Source organism: Spinacia oleracea, chromosome 3, assembly GCF_020520425.1.
Source record: "Spinacia oleracea cultivar Varoflay chromosome 3, BTI_SOV_V1, whole genome shotgun sequence".
Lineage (NCBI taxonomy): Eukaryota > Viridiplantae > Streptophyta > Magnoliopsida > Caryophyllales > Amaranthaceae > Spinacia > Spinacia oleracea.
This window is the reverse complement of record NC_079489.1, coordinates 11,958,495-11,979,018: the sequence shown is the minus strand read 5'-3', so window position 1 is coordinate 11,979,018 and position 20,524 is coordinate 11,958,495. Positions and strand designations below refer to the sequence as shown.

Below are 20,524 nucleotides of genomic sequence, written 5' to 3'. Positions count from 1 at the left end.
TAATTAAATGAAAACACATCAATAAGATATGAAAACTATCACCAAATAAATTCACTAATATCTAAAATCTTATGACTTTACGAGTGCGGAGTATTCTCAATTCCATTATATTATTATCTTCAATATCTCCATAAAATATTTTATATCTCAACTAAATTAATTAATAAAATCGGTGAAGCGAGTTTAATGAACATTTGTTTGTCTCCACCCTTTTAGACGGAAATATATAAGTATTGATTTAACGAGTGATGAACATATATAGAGATAAAATTGTATTCTTCGTGGTAATGTGTTGAGTTTGTTTTGGCTTTGAGTTTTAACCAACATAATTTCTTTCTTTCGTAAATACTCCATAGAGTACAAATCAATTATTTATTTATTTATTATTTTGACCACATATATAACAAGTGAGTGGAACAAAGAAAAATGGATGTTGGGTACATTTTCTGTACCTTATTTGAAATAAAATTTTCGAATTTATCTGAACTTATCTAAGCTTACTGGACTTGGACCTAATTAAATATAATAAAATTTATGGATTTGATCAGACCTTATTTCAAGAGAATAAACTTGAGATTAGGCGGGTACTTAAAATAGATATGAGTAACACAATAAAAAATGAGATAGTATTTGAACTTAATATCGGATCGGAAATGGGTCGGGTTAAACAGGTATAGTTGGGTTACACCGGGTAAAAGTTTATCTCGGTTCAAGTTTTTATCAATTTAGTTTCATACAATGTGAATAAATCAGTAACGGGATGAAATAGTAGAGGGTTGTACTTCGATAAGGTGAATTCGGTTCCAATTAAATCAAAAAATCATAATTTTTAATACGTTTATAAATTCTAATATTGAGGCCTTAATTAGGGGAGAAATGCAATAACTAACTTTTAAAAGTGTAAAAATTTACAATCAATAGCAGGATTAAACGGGTTATGGGTTGTAAACGATTCGAATTAAACGAATTACACGTTGTAAACAATTCAAATTAAAACGGGTTACAGGTTGTAAACGGTTCGAATTAAGCGGGTTACAGGTTAAAAAAGTTCTTATTGTGAATAGGTTTTCCTCGGGTTCAAACGGTTCGGATGGAAACGGGTTGGGTCATTAACGGTTTCAGATCCATTCGGTTCGGGTTGGAAAGGATCGAGTTGTTGCGGAACGGGTTTATTATCAGGTTATGGATCTTAATCGGGTTAATATTTTCCGGTTTATTCGGGTTGAATATAATCGGATCGGATCTTGGGTTCCAGCTCGCGGGTTATTAACGGGTTGATTTCTAAACGATCGAATCAACCCAGCGGGTTCAATAGTTCAGGTTGAGAGTTGACATCTCTCATAGTACATGATGATAACTGATTTTTATACCTAACAAATTGTAATCCCCCGTAATTTTATACATTTTATTAATATATTTTAACGTATAAGTAATTATATTAAAATAGAATTTACGAATTTTGAAATCAATATTTAAGTAACGAATATTTATTTTTATACGTTTTAAATATTTCAACGATTTATGAAATTAAAATAATTTTAGAACTTTTTGTTGAAAAGAAATCGAATTACGAAAACCGTTTGAATTTGGAAAACAATCCTAATTGGTTTTGGGATTCAAATACTTAAACTCAATCCTAGTTCTAGCCCAAATTGATAAAGCCCAAATAACAAAAAACTCAAATTCTTTACTCCCTCCTCTTTCTATTTCACGTGAAAAGCAAAAAACCCAAAACCCCTTCCCTTCTCTTTCACTTTCACGTGGATTTCAAACCCTCAAGAACTCCCTCCCTCTCGCTGCCGTCCACCTCCTGCTCTCCTCACCGTCGACCTTGCGGTTGCCCAGCCGCCGCCGGTAACTCCTCCTTCCTTTTTCCTTTTTGCTTCTTCTCCACTCGTTCGTTTCTTGCTCTCCTCCTCAGCCGATTTTTGTTTCGCACAGCATCACCACCGCGCCGAGCATTCGTAGCCTGGCTGTAACCGCCGCCCTGCGCCCTCGCCGTCCACCTTGCGCGGTAGTTCTCCCCTCCCTTTCTCTTTTCTATTTCATTCTTTTGTTGTGGTTGTGTACTCAACTGATTGTGGCTGACCACCACTCATTCGCGCAGCCACCGCAGGTAGCACCACCGTGTGCCGCCGTCGCTCAGCCCTGCCGCAAGCCACCTCTGTCCGTCGGCCAACTCTCTCTCCTCCTCCTTGAATTGGTTACTTTCTTAAACCCTAAGTAACTAATTATTTTAAATTAAAGTTTGTTAATTTAGATTATGTTCTTAAATTAAATTTATAATTTTTATGGTAAATGTGATTTTCAGATTTGATGTTGAGATTAAAAACGAATTAATTTTCAGTTTTGATTAATTAAAATTAAGATTAGGGCTTAATCATAATTTATTAACTTGAATTATGTTTTCTTGAATTAAAGTTATGGGTTTTGTGATTTAAATTATAAATTTGAGATTATATGAATTTTATAACAAAGTTATTAATTTTCAGATTATCAAGTTACATTGAAATATTGGTTTTTGATTGTTTAAAGCATGAAATTCAAGGTTTTTATAATTATTAATCATGATAGGTTGAGTATGGATTATTGAATTGATTGTTTTGAGATACTAGGAACGTAGGTTGACCTTGGTGAAGCTTTTAAATGAATTTATATTGCTGAAAATTTAAAGTACGATGTTTGCAAAAGTTTTCAACGAATTTCAATCACTAGTTCAATAATTATGATGCTAGGAAAGCAAATGTTTAAGTTTTGATATTGGGGAAAGCTCTAAATATGTTTAGGATACGTTTAGAATGCTTATTATGGTTGCCAATGACTAGAAGTTGATTGGGATTACTTGTTGGTTGTTTTAGGTGGAGAATTCTCTTTAGGCGACTTTTGAAAGTGTTAAAGTGGCCTATCAGTTTGTTTACACAAGGTACGTACATACCTGTGTGCTTGGAATGTGTGCTAATTGTTGAAGCCATGTTGAATTGTGATGAACTTGGTTATGTTAATGTTATTGATGAACTTAGTCAGGTTGAAATTGCATGTTTGATACTGTTGGATGAACATATTAAACCTTTATTGCATTTTGAGGATTATAACATGTTAGTATGGAAGATTGATGCAAACATGTTTGATTGGGAACACTAGATCATTTAGTATATAATTCAGATCAGTTAATTGTTGTTCCCTTTTAGCTTTTCACTACTTTATGAGGGCGGAGGACCTTATTTAGTAAGTTGAAACCTTATACCCATATTCAGGGGTTGATCAGTATTAAAGAAAAGATTGGAGTTAATTGGAATGAGTCTTGTTTGATGCCTTGTGATCACTTACTCAATTCCAAGATAAAAACAGTTATAAATAAATGTGAGTTGCATGCCTTATGTGATTGTTGAGTCATAACAGGGTGTCAATTTGTAAATCATGTAAAGTGAAACTGAGTAGCAATAGCTTTAGACTGTGCACGTCTAAAGTGACGGACAAACAGGAGTTGGGGTTCATGGTGGTAGCCCATGGCCTTTCATTCGGACCGGATTGATCACCGCGTCCTATTTTCAGTCAAACGTTCCTCGATATCGCAGGTCACTGAGGTTACGGAGTCGCGCCCGTACCTCGTCTTCCTTAGTGAAGCCTCTAGCTAGAAAACTCGGTCCATTGTCTATTTCAACTAAAATAACATTATTGTTATTAAAGTCCAGTCTAGCCTAGTCTAGTTAAGCATGGTCGTCAAATTATCATGTTTTGTCTGCCCTTGTTTATGTTCATTAGTATCATGTTAGGGTTGTTCGTTAATAGTATCATGTTAGGATTATTATTGTTTTAGTATGTAGTACTCAGCTTTGCTGATTACGTGCTTTGTTTGTGCATGTTGATCATGGCTATGCCTTATTGATCCTGTGATGACCCAATCTTGGTGAGCAGTCTCTAGGGATCAATAAGCATCGTCCATTACAGGTTTGAAGGTGATGCATCATGGGGTTCGGGATCGAAGAGCGGTGTAGTTATTAAATTGTTTTGTTTTAAGTTTGATGTTGAATTTGTTTGGCCTGTTTTAAAGAGACTCGAACTTTGTTTTAATTAATTACGTTGACTTTGTTTTGTCGGTTGGTTTTAGATTTCATTCCGTAGTTGACTTATTTAAATTATTAAAGTTAGTTATTATGTTTTCCGCTGCAAAATTCTGAATAAGCCGATACGTTTTCACACGGGCGATAATGCCTTGATAATTCTCTATAGTTATATTTATAAAAGGGTTGTTTTAGAAAAAGGGAATTGTCGGGGTGTTACAAAGTGGTATCAGAGCTAAGGTTTTACTTTAATAAATTTTTAGGCGCCTAACTATCTAGTAATTTAAAATCAACTTCTTAAAAATCGAGCTTCTACGGGTTATAGTGTTCAAAAATTGGTATTTTTTTGGGGGGGCCGATTTCCTTTTATCCTGTTCTAAAGTATATAATATTTCTTATTTAAGTTCGAAATCAAATTATTATTAAAGTTAAAGTGATACTTTCGACATTTTTATTTTTCTTATTATTAATCATTAAAAAAAAATCTAAAAAAAAATGAGTACATTTTTTTAGTTGTTTCAAGAGTTAGAATTCGTTATAAGAAAATATAAATTTTTTTCGAATTAATAACTTTATTTTCTAATTCATTCGCTACGCATTTCCTTAATTTATTTTACTTTATTTATTTTATATTTTTATTTATGTTATTATATTAGCGTCCTTTTACCTTGTTATTTAAATTATTTCAATGCTTTAGCTTATGAGAGATGGGTAGTATAAGAAGGGCATATAAGATAGAATTATATGTGCATTAGTGGCTAGTCAACGCTAGCATTAGAAATTGATTGTTATGTACGTGCGTGTGCTAATTGTTTAAGTGTTACATTTACATGTGCATAAAGAATTGTTTGATTCCACCAAACTTATTGATCATTGAACCTTGTTTATGTTTTGGCTGGAAAATCGTTAGTGAGACCTTGAATTGTTTATTTCAGGAATAAAATGTTTCTTTCCAAGTATACCAACATAGGATCCTTCGAGAAACTTGATATAGAAACCCCTGATATTTACGTAAAGAAAATCATGTTTGGATGTGAATATTATGCTAAAGTTCAAGGGCAACCTATCTTAATGAGAAAAGATATCATAGCAGCCACTATCATTAATTGCTTACCTAACAAATTTCCATATCTAGAACTCAAGGAAAAGTTTAAAGACATGCATTCTGATAATGGAACTCCAAACTTGACTAAGTATGGGACTTGGGATGGTAGATGGAAATATGATTCAGAAATTCTGACCACCATTATTGAAGCGGCAGAAAGTGGGTTTAGAGACGGTAAAATCGTAGGGAGTCATGTTGGGGATTCAGTTACAGAAGAACATATGGGAATAAGTGTAAATAATGACCTAGAGGAAAATGATGTAGCTGTGGAGAATGAGAATGTAGGTGTTGAGGCAGAGAATCCTAACCTAGTGGCCCATGAGCCAACCATCGAAATTTCTAGTGACTCAGATGCAGAGCTCGAAAGTGAACAGGAGATTGCAAGTGAGCCTAATCAAGATGAAGACATGGGAGAAGATGCGAACCCTGAGGAAGACCCCGATGAAGACCCTGAAGAAGAGTTCGATGATCTTGAGATCTAAATGTCACTCCGCAAGTTTCAGGAGCAATGGATAGGCAAGAGGCCACAAATATTTTGAAGTCATAAATAGTTAATTAGCTCTTTTATGTTTTAAAGAATAAGTAGCAAAGCTACAACAGTTTAAGGTTAAAGTTTATTGAAGTTTGAAATGTTCTTTATTATTTTGAAGGATGTAATAAATCCTTATGGAGTTAGCAATAAAAGTTAAAGTTTTCAAGGAATTGTTCTTTATTCTATTTTGAGGATTCCATAATACCCCAACCTTTAGGTAACACGTCATGGATTAATTTTCCATTGGTTGCATACTCAGTGTGAATTGTGGGTCAATTTAATTGCCACAATAATATTAAATGATTTGAGTACATAAAGGAAGTGAGGGCCAATCTAGACCCTCATGACCAATATGATTCAAAATGTTATGCCTTATGTGCAGTGTGTGAATGTCTTTCGTGAATTATTGAGGATGATTATTTTTCAATGATTATTGCATCTTGTAGACGATCGTTGCACCTTCATAAACGATTGTCGTGCCTTCATAAATGATGTGTATTAATGTGAACATTGTTGGTTGAGGCGAACTTTATGGTCAATTCAAGTATTAAATTGTATGGGATAACGTATAGGTGATGTTTCAAACCTAAAGTAGAGTATACTAATTGCAGGTCGCCTTCTAGAATGGCCAACAATAATGACTTAGTTGTTGCTATTCGCCTCTTGGCGGAAAAGCTGACCCTACCTTTTTAGAAAACCGGGTTGGAGAGTTTGAGAAATTGTTTGGGGATTTGAATTGTCTTGAGAATATGAGAGTGGGTCAAGTTGTCATGTATTTGAAAGATGAAGCCGATTTACAGTGGAGAGAAATAGAGTTAGGCTTAGCGCTGCTGAGAGATTCAATTAGGATTCAACTGTTACTGCCTTAAGGGAAAGGTTTACCCTACCTTTTATGAGAAAGCAGAAAGTTTAGGAATTCATAAACATTAGTATGGGGAGCATGACCATCGATGAATACTATTGCAGATTTATAGCATGACCACCTTAGGATTAGGTGGGGAAACCTCTACATCTTTGGATTTTGTGTATGGGGGAGCTGCTCATATTTATGGGTTGCAGTCTAGAATGGACAAGAAAAATATTGTTGTTGGGGAGAAAAGAAAAGAGTTTAATGCTGGGGAAAACCAAGGAAATTTCAAGAGAAATATGAATGAAAATGGTAATGGGAGTGGTAACCAGGTGAAGTAGGGATTTAACCAGTCAGGAAATTAGGGTCGAAGCCTTTAGGGGCGTAGAACAACTAAGAGAACTTCCATAAGTCTGCTAATGAGAATAACAACCATAATAAGGCTCCGGATAAACTATTCGTTAGGAGTAGAAGTGAAGCTGAACGTTTTGCAGATGTAGTTTATGGTACTTTTCTATTAACTCCGTGACAGTTAAAACATTGTTTGATTCAGGGGCAACTTGCTCTTTTATTTCGTCCTCTATTGTTAAAAGTTGAAGTTAGTAGATTTTGAGGCGATTGATTTACCTGTTAGTCTACCTACTGGTGTAACCATAAAGTGTACCAAGTTGTTTAAGAACTTGCCTTTGAAGACAAAAGATTGTGTTTTTCCTTCTGATTTGATAAAGTTTAGTCTGAGGGACCTAGATGTAATTTCGGGGATGGACTAGCTAAGTGTGTACAAGGCTAAGGTAGATTGTGAAGTTCAGAAAGTAAGTTTAAGGAACCTTATTGGAAAATTGACCTCATATAGATGTTTTGAAAAGTCCAAGAACCTTTACTTATTTCCGTAATGCAAGTGAGGAAATTGATGAATAGGGAGTACGAACTATTTTCTGTAGTGTGTCAGAGGTGATTAAAGAAGTTAGTGACAATCGAGGATGTTGCCATTGTGAGTGGATTCATTGATGTGTTTCCGAGTGAAATTACAAGTATGTTACCTGTTAGAGCTTTTGAGTTCACTATAGACTTAGATCCTGAAACGACACCTATATCCAAGGCACCTTATGGCATGACACCTCCTGAAATGAGCGAATTAAGACACAATTTCAAGAGTTGTTTGTTAAGGAGAAAGATAAGAGTATGGAATCATGCATCGATTTTAGGGAGCTAAACACCATCAAGAACGAGTATCCTTTGCCTAGGATAGATGACATATTTGATCAATTGAATTGGGCGAGTGTGTTCTCAAAGTCTGATTTGTGTTGAAGTACCACCAATTGAGGATAGATGATAAGGGCCTAGACCTCATTAGGACTCGTTATTGTCATTATGGGTTTAGAGTAATGTCTTTTGGGTTAACCAATGCACCTGCCATAAATATGGAATTGATGAATGAGATTTCCCACGAATTCCGAATTAAGTTCGTTATTATATTACTGATGGTATCATGATTTATTCAAAGAATGCAAAAAGAGCATAATGAAATCTTGAGGATTACTTTGGAGACGCTTAGAAAGAATCTAGTTTTTTTTCTTAAATGAAGTATACAAATCTTGAAGTCATGTGTGTATAAGTGACACCAGTGGAAAAGTGAAGGACTATATTGATCGAAAACTACGTTACGTAAGGGAGTAACATTAAGAGGTGATTCGAGTGGTCCAGGATCGTTAGAAATTTGTTGTCTTGAAAAGAGGGGAATATATGAATTGGTGAAATACTAGGATTGAAGCCCAAGAGTTATACATCCATGAAAGGCGTTATGAGGTTCAGTAAAAAAAAGGAAAGTGGAGCAGAAGGAGTGTCTGTAGATCCTGCTAAGGTTCAAGCTGTGAGTGAGTGACCTACTCCAAAGAACGTGTCTAATGTTTGAAGTTTCCTAGGCCTATTTGACTATTATAGGAGGTTTCCGAGAGACTTTTCGAAGATAGCAAGACTAATGACCAATCTGATGAAAAAGGAATCAAAGTTTGAGTGAAGGGAGAAATTTGTGAAAGCTTTCCAGATTGTAAAAGAGCATTTGACCCCCGCACTCGTTGTCACGTCAGTTGAAACCTTACGAGGCTAATTAACCTACTCATGACCTAAAGCTAGCTGTTATTGTGTTATATGCGAATATTCGGAGACATTACCTTTTTAGGGCAACATGTAAGATCCTTACCGAGCACAAAAGTCTGAAATTTTGGCAATAAGGTCCAGTTGAAGCTTGGGGACAACATTGAAAATGATACTGCTTTCCACCCTATAACCGATGGTCAGCTTGAGAGCACTAACCAAACCATGGGAGATATGTTGAGAGCATGTACTATTGACTTTAAAGAGAAGTTGGGAGATCATTTAGATTTGATTGAATTGTCGTGCATCGATAGTTACCATGCGAGCATTACGATGTCACATGTTGAGGCATTGTGTGGAAAAAGTGTAGAAGTCCATTGCTGGAATGATTTGAGTGAAAATATTGTATTGGGGACATAATTCGATGAAGTGGAAGTATCCAAAGTTATTCCCTGAAATGAGTTACGAGGGCGTAACTCGTTTTCTTTAAGGGGGTAGAATGCGATAGAAATTCGCGCCTTTTACCTACTTTTATAGCAATTTTATGCATTTTATGCTAATTATTAGCAACTTATACATGTTGGTGCAAAGTAAATAAATTATCCGCATAAGAAAAAGGTGTTCATGAGTAACACAAGCATCTTTGAGTTGGCAAAAGAGTGCACAAGAGTGGCACAAAGTACTTCTACAGTAAGAATAAGTTGAAAACTTTTGAAAAATGTGTGAATTTTCGTGTCAAGTTTCGGGACGAAACTTCTTTTAAGAGGGGTAGATTGTAATCCCCCGTAATTTTATACATTTTATTAATATATTTTAACGTATAAGTAATTATATTAAAATAGAATTTACGAATTTTGAAATCAATATTTAAGTAACGAATATTTATTTTTATACGTTTTAAATATTTCAACGATTTATGAAATTAAAATAATTTTAGAACTTTTTGTTGAAAAGAAATCGAATTACGAAAACCGTTTGAATTTGGAAAACAATCCTAATTGGTTTTGGGATTCAAATACTTAAACTCAATCCTAGTTCTAGCCCAAATTGATAAAGCCCAAATAACAAAAAACTCAAATTCTTTACTCCCTCCTCTTTCTATTTCACGTGAAAAGCAAAAAACCCAAAACCCCTTCCCTTCTCTTTCACTTTCACGTGGATTTCAAACCCTCAAGAACTCCCTCCCTCTCGCTGCCGTCCACCTCCTTCTCTCCTCACCGTCGACCTTGCGGTTGCCCAGCCGCCGCCGGTAACTCCTCCTCCCTTTTTCCTTTTTGCTTCTTCTCCACTCGTTCGTTTCTTTCTCTCCTCCTCAGCCGATTTTTGTTTCGCACAGCATTACCACCGCGCCGAGCATTCGTAGCCTGGCTGTAACCGCCGCCCTGCGCCCTCGCCGTCCACCTTGCGCGGTAGTTCTCCCCTCCCTTTCTCTTTTCTATTTCATTCTTTTGTTGTGGTTGTGTACTCAACTGATTGTGGCTGACCACCACTCATTCGCGCAGCCACCGCAGGTAGCACCACCGTGTGCCGCCGTCGCTCAGCCCTGCCGCAAGCCACCTCTGTCCGCCGGCCAACTCTCTCTCCTCCTCCTTGAATTGGTTACTTTCTTAAACCCTAAGTAACTAATTATTTTAAATTAAAGTTTGTTAATTTAGATTATGTTCTTAAATTAAATTTATAATTTTTATGGTAAATGTGATTTTCAGATTTGATGTTGAGATTAAAAACGAATTAATTTTCAGTTTTGATTAATTAAAATTAAGATTAGGGCTTAATCATAATTTATTAACTTGAATTATGTTTTCTTGAATTAAAGTTATGGGTTTTGTGATTTAAATTATAAATTTGAGATTATATGAATTTTATAACAAAGTTATTAATTTTCAGATTATCAAGTTACATTGAAATATTGGTTTTTGATTGTTTAAAGCATGAAATTCAAGGTTTTTATAATTATTAATCATGATAGGTTGAGTATGGATTATTGAATTGATTGTTTTGAGATACTAGGAACGTAGGTTGACCTTGGTGAAGCTTTTAAATGAATTTATATTGCTGAAAATTTAAAGTACGATGTTTGCAAAAGTTTTCAACGAATTTCAATCACTAGTTCAATAATTATGATGCTAGGAAAGCAAATGTTTAAGTTTTGATATTGGGGAAAGCTCTAAATATGTTTAGGATACGTTTAGAATGCTTATTATGGTTGCCAATGACTAGAAGTTGATTGGGATTACTTATTGGTTGTTTTAGGCGGAGAATTCTCTTTAGGCGACTTTTGAAAGTGTTAAAGTGGCCTATCAGTTTGTTTACACAAGGTACGTACATACCTGTGTGCTTGGAATGTGTGCTAATTGTTGAAGCCATGTTGAATTGTGATGAACTTGGTTATGTTAATGTTATTGATGAACTTAGTCAGGTAGAAATTGCATGTTTGATACTGTTGGATGAACATATTAAACCTTTATTGCATTTTGAGGATTATAACATGTTAGTATGGAAGATTGATGCAAACATGTTTGATTGGGAACACTAGATCATTTAGTATATAATTCAGATCAGTTAATTGTTGTTCCCTTTTAGCTTTTCACTACTTTATGAGGGCGGAGGACCTTATTTAGTAAGTTGAAACCTTATACCCATATTCAGGGGTTGATCAGTATTAAAGAAAAGATTGGAGTTAATTGGAATGAGTCTTGTTTGATGCCTTGTGATCACTTACTCAATTCCAAGATAAAAACAGTTATAAATAAATGTGAGTTGCATGCCTTATGTGATTGTTGAGTCATAACAGGGTGTCAATTTGTAAATCATGTAAAGTGAAACTGAGTAGCAATAGCTTTAGACTGTGCACGTCTAAAGTGACGGACAAACAGGAGTTGAGGTTCATGGTGGTAGCCCATGGCCTTTCATTCGGACCGGATTGATCACCGCGTCCTATTTTCAGTCAAACGTTCCTCGATATCGCAGGTCACTGAGGTTACGGAGTCGCGCCCGTACCTCGTCTTCCTTAGTGAAGCCTCTAGCTAGAAAACTCGGTCCATTGTCTATTTCAACTAAAATAATATTATTGTTATTAAAGTCCAGTCTAGCCTAGTCTAGTTAAGCATGGTCGTCAAATTATCATGTTTTGTCTGCCCTTGTTTATGTTCATTAGTATCATGTTAGGGTTGTTCGTTAATAGTATCATGTTAGGATTATTATTGTTTTAGTATGTAGTACTCAGCTTTGCTGATTACGTGCTTTGTTTGTGCATGTTGATCATGGCTATGCCTTATTGATCCTGTGATGACCCAATCTTGGTGAGCAGTCTCTAGGGATCAATAAGCATCGTCCATTACAGGTTTGAAGGTGATGCATCATGGGGTTCGGGATCGAAGAGCGGTGTAGTTATTAAATTGTTTTGTTTTAAGTTTGATGTTGAATTTGTTTGGCCTGTTTTAAAGAGACTCGAACTTTGTTTTAATTAATTACGTTGACTTTGTTTTGTCGGTTGGTTTTAGATTTCATTCCGTAGTTGACTTATTTAAATTATTAAAGTTAGTTATTATGTTTTCCGCTGCAAAATTCTGAATAAGCCGATACGTTTTCACACGGGCGATAATGCCTTGATAATTCTCTATAGTTATATTTATAAAAGGGTTGTTTTAGAAAAAGGGAATTGTCGGGGTGTTACACAAATAATTATGGGTGATGCGTGAAAAGGAATAAAAAAATCTACGTATTTTTCTATGTTTCTTTTCTACATTAATTTAACTTTGCAATTAAAGTTGCAATATATAAACCGTGCATCGCACCGATCCTATACTAGTTATTATAAAAAGTTGATGAAACTAGACCTATGTTCATTTCCGTGTAATACGAGTTTTGAAAAATATATGCCTATTTGTGACAAACCTATCTTAATATTTTAAAACAATAAAATTTGTATGCCACTTGTTACCGTTTTAAAATCTCTTTTTATTTTTATATATTTTAATTTATTTTGTGCAACTCTCTCTAAATATTTAATAATGTTAAAAACTTCCAATATTTTTTTTTGATAATAACTTTTAACATTTTTAAAACTCTCAATTAATCAATGTTTGATTATTTAGTTCATTACCCCTTAAACATTTATATCAACATCATTATATAATTTGATTAAAAAATATATACCGTGAGTCACACGACCAGAAAAACAACAGAGTAGTTTATACTGATAAGTTAAACCTCAAGATTAGCGGTAGTCTGAGTAATAGTCTGAGCAATATTCTTATTGAGTATTAACCTAAGACTTCCCATTTACGTGGAAGAGTATGACAAAAGTCTGAGCAAGAGTCTTGGAATTCCAAGACTTTACTTAAGACGTTTAAATTGTAAATTGAATCTTATTATTATTATTTTTTCTTTTTTCTTTTTTCATTTTAGGAGTCTTGAATGAGTACGAGGGGTGAAGTGGAAAAATTAAGTAAATCTGAAAGGGTCTCGACAAGAATCTGATAAATAAAAAGATGATGTGGAAGTCTTAGCTTATACTAGCGCTAATCTTGCTCTAGAACAAGATTAGCGCTTTAGCGCTGGTCTGAGCAATAGTCTTATTGAGTATTGACAGATAATACTCAATCTCGTGATTTGTCATTAATTCTCAAGCGTATATATATATACATTAGGAAGGCTAACTAGGTAATTCCGTATATCTAGAATATTACAATATTAACATAACAAACTCCATATACACCATATATATCGTAACATCCCCCCTAAAGGTGGAGCATGAAGATCTCGAATGCCCATCTTGTTTAGAAAAAACTCAAACTGCGCCTTCCCCAACGCTTTGGTGAAAATAACCGCCAATTGAACTTTCGTCGACACGTACGACGGGCAAATAATACCTTCCTTGATTGCATCACGAATAAAATGACAATCCAACTCAATGTGTTTCGTGCGCTCATGAAACACCGGATTATGTGCAATATGCAATGCAGACTGGCTATCACAAAAGATATGCATACCTTGTTTATGAGAGACTCCCAAACCCGAAAGTAGTTGCTTCAACCACTTTAATTCACATGTCAATGCGGCCATGGAACGATATTCTGCTTCCGCCGATGAACGCGAGACGGTGTGTTGTTTCTTGGTTTTCCAAGACACCGGAGACAAACCAAGCAACACAAACCAACCTGTCAATGAGCGACGAGTCAAAGGACAACTCGCCCAATCCGAATCACACCACCCTTCCAACTGTAAATCACTATCTGATCGAAGTAGAATACCTTGTCCGGGGCACTTTTTCAAGTAACGCACAACCCGCAACGCCGCTTCCCAATGTTCCACTTTCGGTGATTGCATGAACTGGGAAAGAATATGAAAAGAATAAGCCAAATCTGGTCTCGTGACTGCCAGATAAATCAGACGCCCAATCAAACGTCTATACTTCTCACCATCTTCAAAATCTGGCCCATCTGACAGTGCCAGTTTATGATTTTGCTCCATCGGAAACTCAGCAGGCTTTGCACCCAACAGACCAGTCTCATAAATAATATCCAAAGCATACTTTCTCTGACAAACATAGAACCCCATAGTACTACGGGCCACCTCAAGCCCCAAAAAATATTTCAGAGCACCCAGGTCCTTCATCTTAAAGCATTCACTCAAATAAGCCTTAAAACTTTCCAGCGCAAATGTGTTATTGCTTACAATAATCATGTCATCTACATAAATAAGCACACTAATCTGCAACGTACCTTTGGAAAGTGTAAACAAAGAATAATCTGAGTATGACTGTTGAAAACCATAGTGCTTCAAAGCCGTAGACAATTTCTCAAACCAACAACGAGGTGCCTGTTTCAATCCATACAATGATTTCCTCATTCTGCAAACTTTGTCTGAATTATGTTTCTGAAAGCCTGGCGGTATTTTCATGTAAATTTCTTCCTCCAAGTCTCCATGAAGAAAAGCATTGTGAACATCCATCTGATGTACCTCCCACTTCTTAATAGCTGCAACAGCAAGGAAAGTACGAACGGTAGCCATTTTTGCTACGGGCGCAAACGTTTCATTATAATCCAGGCCTTCCTCCTGATGATTGCCTAGACAGACTAAGCGTGCTTTTAAACGCAATAGATTCCCATCTTCGTCTCTCTTCTCAGTATACACCCACTTACTTCCGAGTGCTTTCTCCCCTTCCGACAAACTTTCCAGTGTCCAAGTACCCTGATCCTCTAAAGCAGCAATCTCAGCAGCCATTGCATCTCGCCACCCCTCATGTTGCATTGCCTGTTTAAATGTTTTAGGTGCTTTTCCTTCCTGCAATGCTGCAATAAAATTTCTGTGTTTCGACGAAAACCGTTCATAATTAACAAAATAGGTGATGGGATAAGGTGTACCTGAAGACGGTGACATTGGTGGATTTTCGGATGAACTATATTTTTTCGGGATTGTGTGCGTCGTGTAGTCACGCAACTTCGAAGACGGAAACTTCTCGCGTTTCCCCCGACCCAACTCCGTACCTTCTCTACTCGACTCCGCACTATCACTCCTCGCACTCGCATCACGTAATAAGGGCTGCTGCTCCCTTGCACCCTCACCCAAATCCACTCGCTGCACGTCTTGCAGGCTCGCATGGGACAGCTCATCGTGCTGCCCATCTTGCTGCGCAACTTGTTGTGCATCACTCAGCGCCCCAGCCTGCGCATGATGCAGCGCCTCAGCCTGCGCACCATGCAGCGCCTCGCCCTGCGCATCATCTCTCCCCATCGCCTCGCCTCGCGCCTCAGGCGCCGCACACACAAGAAGCTGCCCCACACCCTGCAGAACAGCATCTGCTTCACTCACAGGAAGCTGACCATCAGCAGGGCCACCACCTGCTGTCCCAACTCCCTCATCCTCACGCAGCAAGTCCCATTGCTTAAACCCATTTGCATCCTCACTCAAAACACGAGCAACACCAATATTGCCATTCGGAGCATCTACAAACGGAAAGATATCTTCATGAAACCTCACGTCCCGGGAAACAAAGAATTCCCGGGTTTCAACATCATACACTTTCCACCCTTTTTGGCCAAACGGATATCCGAGGAACACACATTTCCTACTACGGGAAGCAAATTTATCCCCCTTACTCCGTAGATTGTAAGCATAACACAAGCACCCAAATACACGAATAGTGGCAAAGGACGACACTTTCCCAAATAACATTTCATACGGAGTCTTATTCCCAAGTATCGGAGTAGGAGTGCGATTAATTAAAAAACATGCAGCCATCACACATTCCCCCCAAAACGTTTTAGGCAAATTTCCTTGGAAACGTAACGCCCTCCCCACATTCAAAATATGTTGATGTTTTCTTTCAACCCGCCCGTTTTGTTGAGGCGTTCCAACACACGAAGATTCAAACAACATGCCATGCTTAAAAAAATATCCTTGCAAACAGTTAAACTCCGTACCATTATCACTCCTAACCACCTTGATGATTCGATCAAATTGGCACTTTATCATAGCAACAAAATTCATAAACATCGACTCAACTTCAGTTTTATTACTAATCAAATAAATCCACACACATCGAGAGAAATCATCAACAATTGTTAAAAAATATTTTGCTCCACACGTGGACGGAGTTTTATAAGGACCCCATAAATCAATATGAACCAACTCAAACATTATACTAGCATGACTATCACTAACGGGAAAACTCTCTCTACATTGCTTTGCACGCGGACATACATCACAAACTTTATTATTCTTCCTAGGCCTACGACTCACAGGAGGGAGTAACTACAATATCTTCTCCAACGGATGCCCCATGCGTTGATGCCACAAGTCAACCACACATCTCACTGCAAGCACCTTTACTCTCAGAACTCCGCGGAAAAAATATAGTCCTTCCTGTCGATCACCCACGCCAATCACCGTCCTCGTCATATGGTCCTGAATCACACAAATTTTGTTAGTAAATTGAGCTGAACAATTCAATTCGTCGCTTAATTGAGTTACAGAAATTAAATTGCAGTTTAATTTAGGCACAAATAAAACATCATGAAGAACTAATCCTCCTTCCAAAGTCACAGAACCATATTGATTCGAACTCGCCGACACACCATCTGGCAATACAACCGAACAATCTTGAGATGTAGTAATATTTTTCAAGAGTGAAATATTTCCCGTCACATGATTCGAAGCTCCTGTGTCAATGATCCAACGTAGGTCGAGATTACCTTGTAATCTTGCCTTAGGTTTAGACAAAATGTCCATAATCTGCTGCACTTGGTCTGTCGAGACTCCCGCAATGCCCTGTAAATCGCTCACAGCAGGTACTATCCCTGCGTTGCTGCCTTGAGACGCCACTGCACTGCTGCTGGCAGCAGCTGTAGTGACAGCATTGGCACGAGCCACGCTTGCACTGCCGCGTCCAGCCTTCCCTCCACGGAAGCCAGTTCTGCCACCCCTTCCCGGGCCACGACCGCCCCGTTTTTTTCTCATCCCACCAATCAGGAAATCCAATAAGTTGGTAGCAGCTTTCCTCGACATGCCCCTCACGATTACAGTGAGTATAAAACTTGTCAGACGTGTCTCCAAAACTCGTTCGAGGCTTAGCTTCAACTTTAAACGCCATCACGTTCTCCTTCCCCGTACTTCCCTTAGCCCGCATATTTTTCGTATTCACTACGGTCTGGTATGCTTCATCAACAGAAGGCAGGGGCGTTTGAGCCAACAATTGAGCCCGAATGGCCTCATAATGATCATCAAGTCCTATCAAGAAATAGTGCAGGCGATCCTCCTCCCTTATATCCCCTACCTGCTTCGCGATATTGCACGTACATCCCGCACATGTACACCGCGGCACTCTTGCGTACTGAACGTACTCCTTCCAAATCTTCGACATTCGACCGAAATACTCCGTAACCCCCTCCGTGGTGCTCTGTTTACAGCTACTCAACGCCATCTTTATATGGTAAACCCTCGTATCGGTCACCACACAAAACCGCTTCCTCAAATGACACCATAGTTCGAACGCAATGTCAAAGTCTTCAATGGAAGAGCGTAGATTCTCATCAATTGTATTTGTAATCCACGACACCACCATAGAATTCACAGCATACCAGTGTTTCATCTTGTTCGCATCGGTAGACGGCTCGGTAACGGAACCATCGACAAACCCAAACTTGAATTTCGAAATCATCGAGCGTCTCACAGCCTTTGCCCATTCGTCATAATTGACCAAACCTCTGAGTTTCACCGGCGTTATGACGATGCCCGGGCCGTCACCTGAACCAAGATGATAGTCAAGATCGACGGGAATGACCGCCTTCTCATGTGGTGGTACACCATCGTCGGCCATCTGGGAACAAACGGCGGACTCCTATTTTCGCGGAAGAAAAAAATCTAGGTTTAACCTAGGCTCTTGATACCATGACAGATAATACTCAATCTCGTGATTTGTCATTAATTCTCAAGCATATATATATATATATATACATTAGGAAGGCTAACTAGGTAATTCCGTATATCTAGGATATTACAATATTAACATAACAAACTCCATATACACCATATATATCGTAACAAGTATTAACTTAAGACCTCCATTTAAGTGGAAGAGTATAACAAAAGTCTGAGCAAGAGTCTTGGAATTCCAAGACTCTACTTAAGACGTTTAAATTGTAAATTCAATCTTATTATTATTATTTTTTCTTTTTTCTTTTTTTATTTTCATAAGTTGAGGAGTCTTAAATGAGTACGAGGGGTAAAGTGGAAAAAATAAGTAAATCTGAAAGGGTCTCGACAAGAATCTGATTAATAAAAAAATGACGTGGAAGTCTTAGCTTATACTAGCGTTAATCTTGCTCTTATTTGTAAAAAAAAAAACCAATAATTCGCCATACTTAGTACGGATCATACATTAATTTTTACATATTCGTACTATTAAATTAAAAATGTTTCTCTAGTGACATCCTACCATGTGAAACTCGTCACTTTCTATCAATTCTATGATGACATTTCACATATACATATTTAACATCATTGTCTCGTATGTTACCTCTCAAAAAAAAAACAATAATACAATTTTGTATGAAATAATATTATTATGAAATAATGAAATAATATCTCAGACAACTACTCTTAAATTTGAAATAATTTTTTAATTTAACAATAATTTGAAACGGTGACATTTTTTTTAGGGAAATGGTGACATCTTATTATATATTTCGTATTTAAATTTTGGAAATTTTGTGCAACACTACCTTAAAGTTTGGACGTTTTGTGAATTACTACCTTATAAAAACTTTTTTATATTTTCCTACCTTATAAGTTTGATATGTTTTAGTAACACTACCTTGTAACAGAAAACGTTAAATCTCTCCGTTTGTGGGCCCCACCCCCAACAACTTTATTCCATTTCTCTCCCTCTTTCTCAATCTCTGTTCTCTTCGTCATAAGCAGAACCACCATGCCATAAACATTTTTTAAACCGAATTTCTGGTTCTCTTCATCAACTTCACCTCCTACATTTTCTCTCTCCTCAACACCATGATGAACAACTTCTTGATCATCATCGGTCTGATTCACCATAGCTGCTGCTTCACCACCTCTGTCATTTCCACCACTCACTCCAAAACCCAAACAATCTTTTTTTCTCCTTAAACAAACAAAGTTCGTTCCCAACATTCTAAAAAATAACCCAAAAGAAAAGAAAATCGATTACAGAAACAGACAAATCTCACAATCAATTTTTTTTTCTATAAAAAGGGGGAAATGGGGGGGATTACATTTACGAAGAACAATTAAATTTATAGAGGGTTATGTTCAACTACCCAATAATTATTCCCCAAAAATAATTAAATGCCACTTTTAATTGTTCTTTGAAAAAGAGAAAAAAAGAAAATGACATGAACAGAAGAAACCCAAATGAAAAAGAATTATGGGTATGAACAACAAACTTCTTCAAATTTTAAGTAGTAGAGGATAGAGAAAGTGAGAAAGAGACGAAACGAAGTGGACTTACTATCTGATTTTATGATGAAGAAAATAAAAATAACAAAAAGGAAAGAGAAGATTATCTCTGTAATTAAAGGGATTGGGGCGTGTTTGGCTGGGCGGGTGGAGAATTGGGAAACTAAAGCATTGGGAATTTCTCACTCTGGGTTTTAATTCTCAGTCACTGTTTATGTCTATGGTCTGAAACAGAGAGAAAGAGAGAGAAAACAGCTTCAACGGAGAAGGGAGAGATAACTCATGCCTTTTTATCAGAAAAAGAAGAAGAATTGAATTCGGATGAGAACATAGATTGAGAAATGAGAGATCGGAGACTGAGAAAGAGAAACAGAGATCATCTATGGAGAAAGGGAAAGAGAAATGGAATAAAGTCGTTGGGGGTGGGGCCCACAAACGGAGAGATTTAACGTTTTCTGTTACAAGGTAGTGTTACTAAAACATATCAAACTTATAAGGTAGGAAAGTATAAAAAAGTTTTTATAAGCTAGTAATTCACAAAACGTCCAAACATTAAGGTAGTGTTACACAAAATTTCCTTATTTTTTGATAATAAAGTCAGTGTGAGTGCTTGCACAAAAATAAAATAAGTCAGACAACCTCAATGATAGAGTGATAGTCGTTGGATGGAAGCAAGTAACTATTAATTGCACCTAAAAGATAAACTGGGCCTGTGCGATTGGGACAGTTTGGGCTTCAGTCCAAGATTGGGCCTGCTTAGTTTCCATTCGTACATCGAGAGAAAGGGGGTGGGCCGTGGGGCCGTGGGGGGCATAGAAGGGAAAAACAAAGTTGTTGACTGCGGCAATTATTATCATCAAAAGTCAAAACTACGTTGTCTTTTCTGTCGACAAGCTCCACAAAGTCTTTATCTACAAAATCTTGCATGTCCTACCTGTTGTCTTGTTCGC

General features: G+C 37.0%; 1 long non-coding RNA gene across 1 annotated transcript; it reads left to right on the top strand.

The window, feature by feature from the left end:
• The first annotated feature begins 1,721 nt into the window (after nt 1–1,721).
• On the top strand, nt 1,722–4,042 carry LOC130470694 (uncharacterized). Its single transcript, XR_008931420.1, has 5 exons — nt 1,722–1,854; nt 1,942–2,014; nt 2,108–2,203; nt 2,859–2,923; nt 3,916–4,042. It is a non-coding gene; the product is annotated as an uncharacterized lncRNA (long non-coding RNA).
• The last annotated feature ends 16,482 nt before the right edge of the window (nt 4,043–20,524 follow it).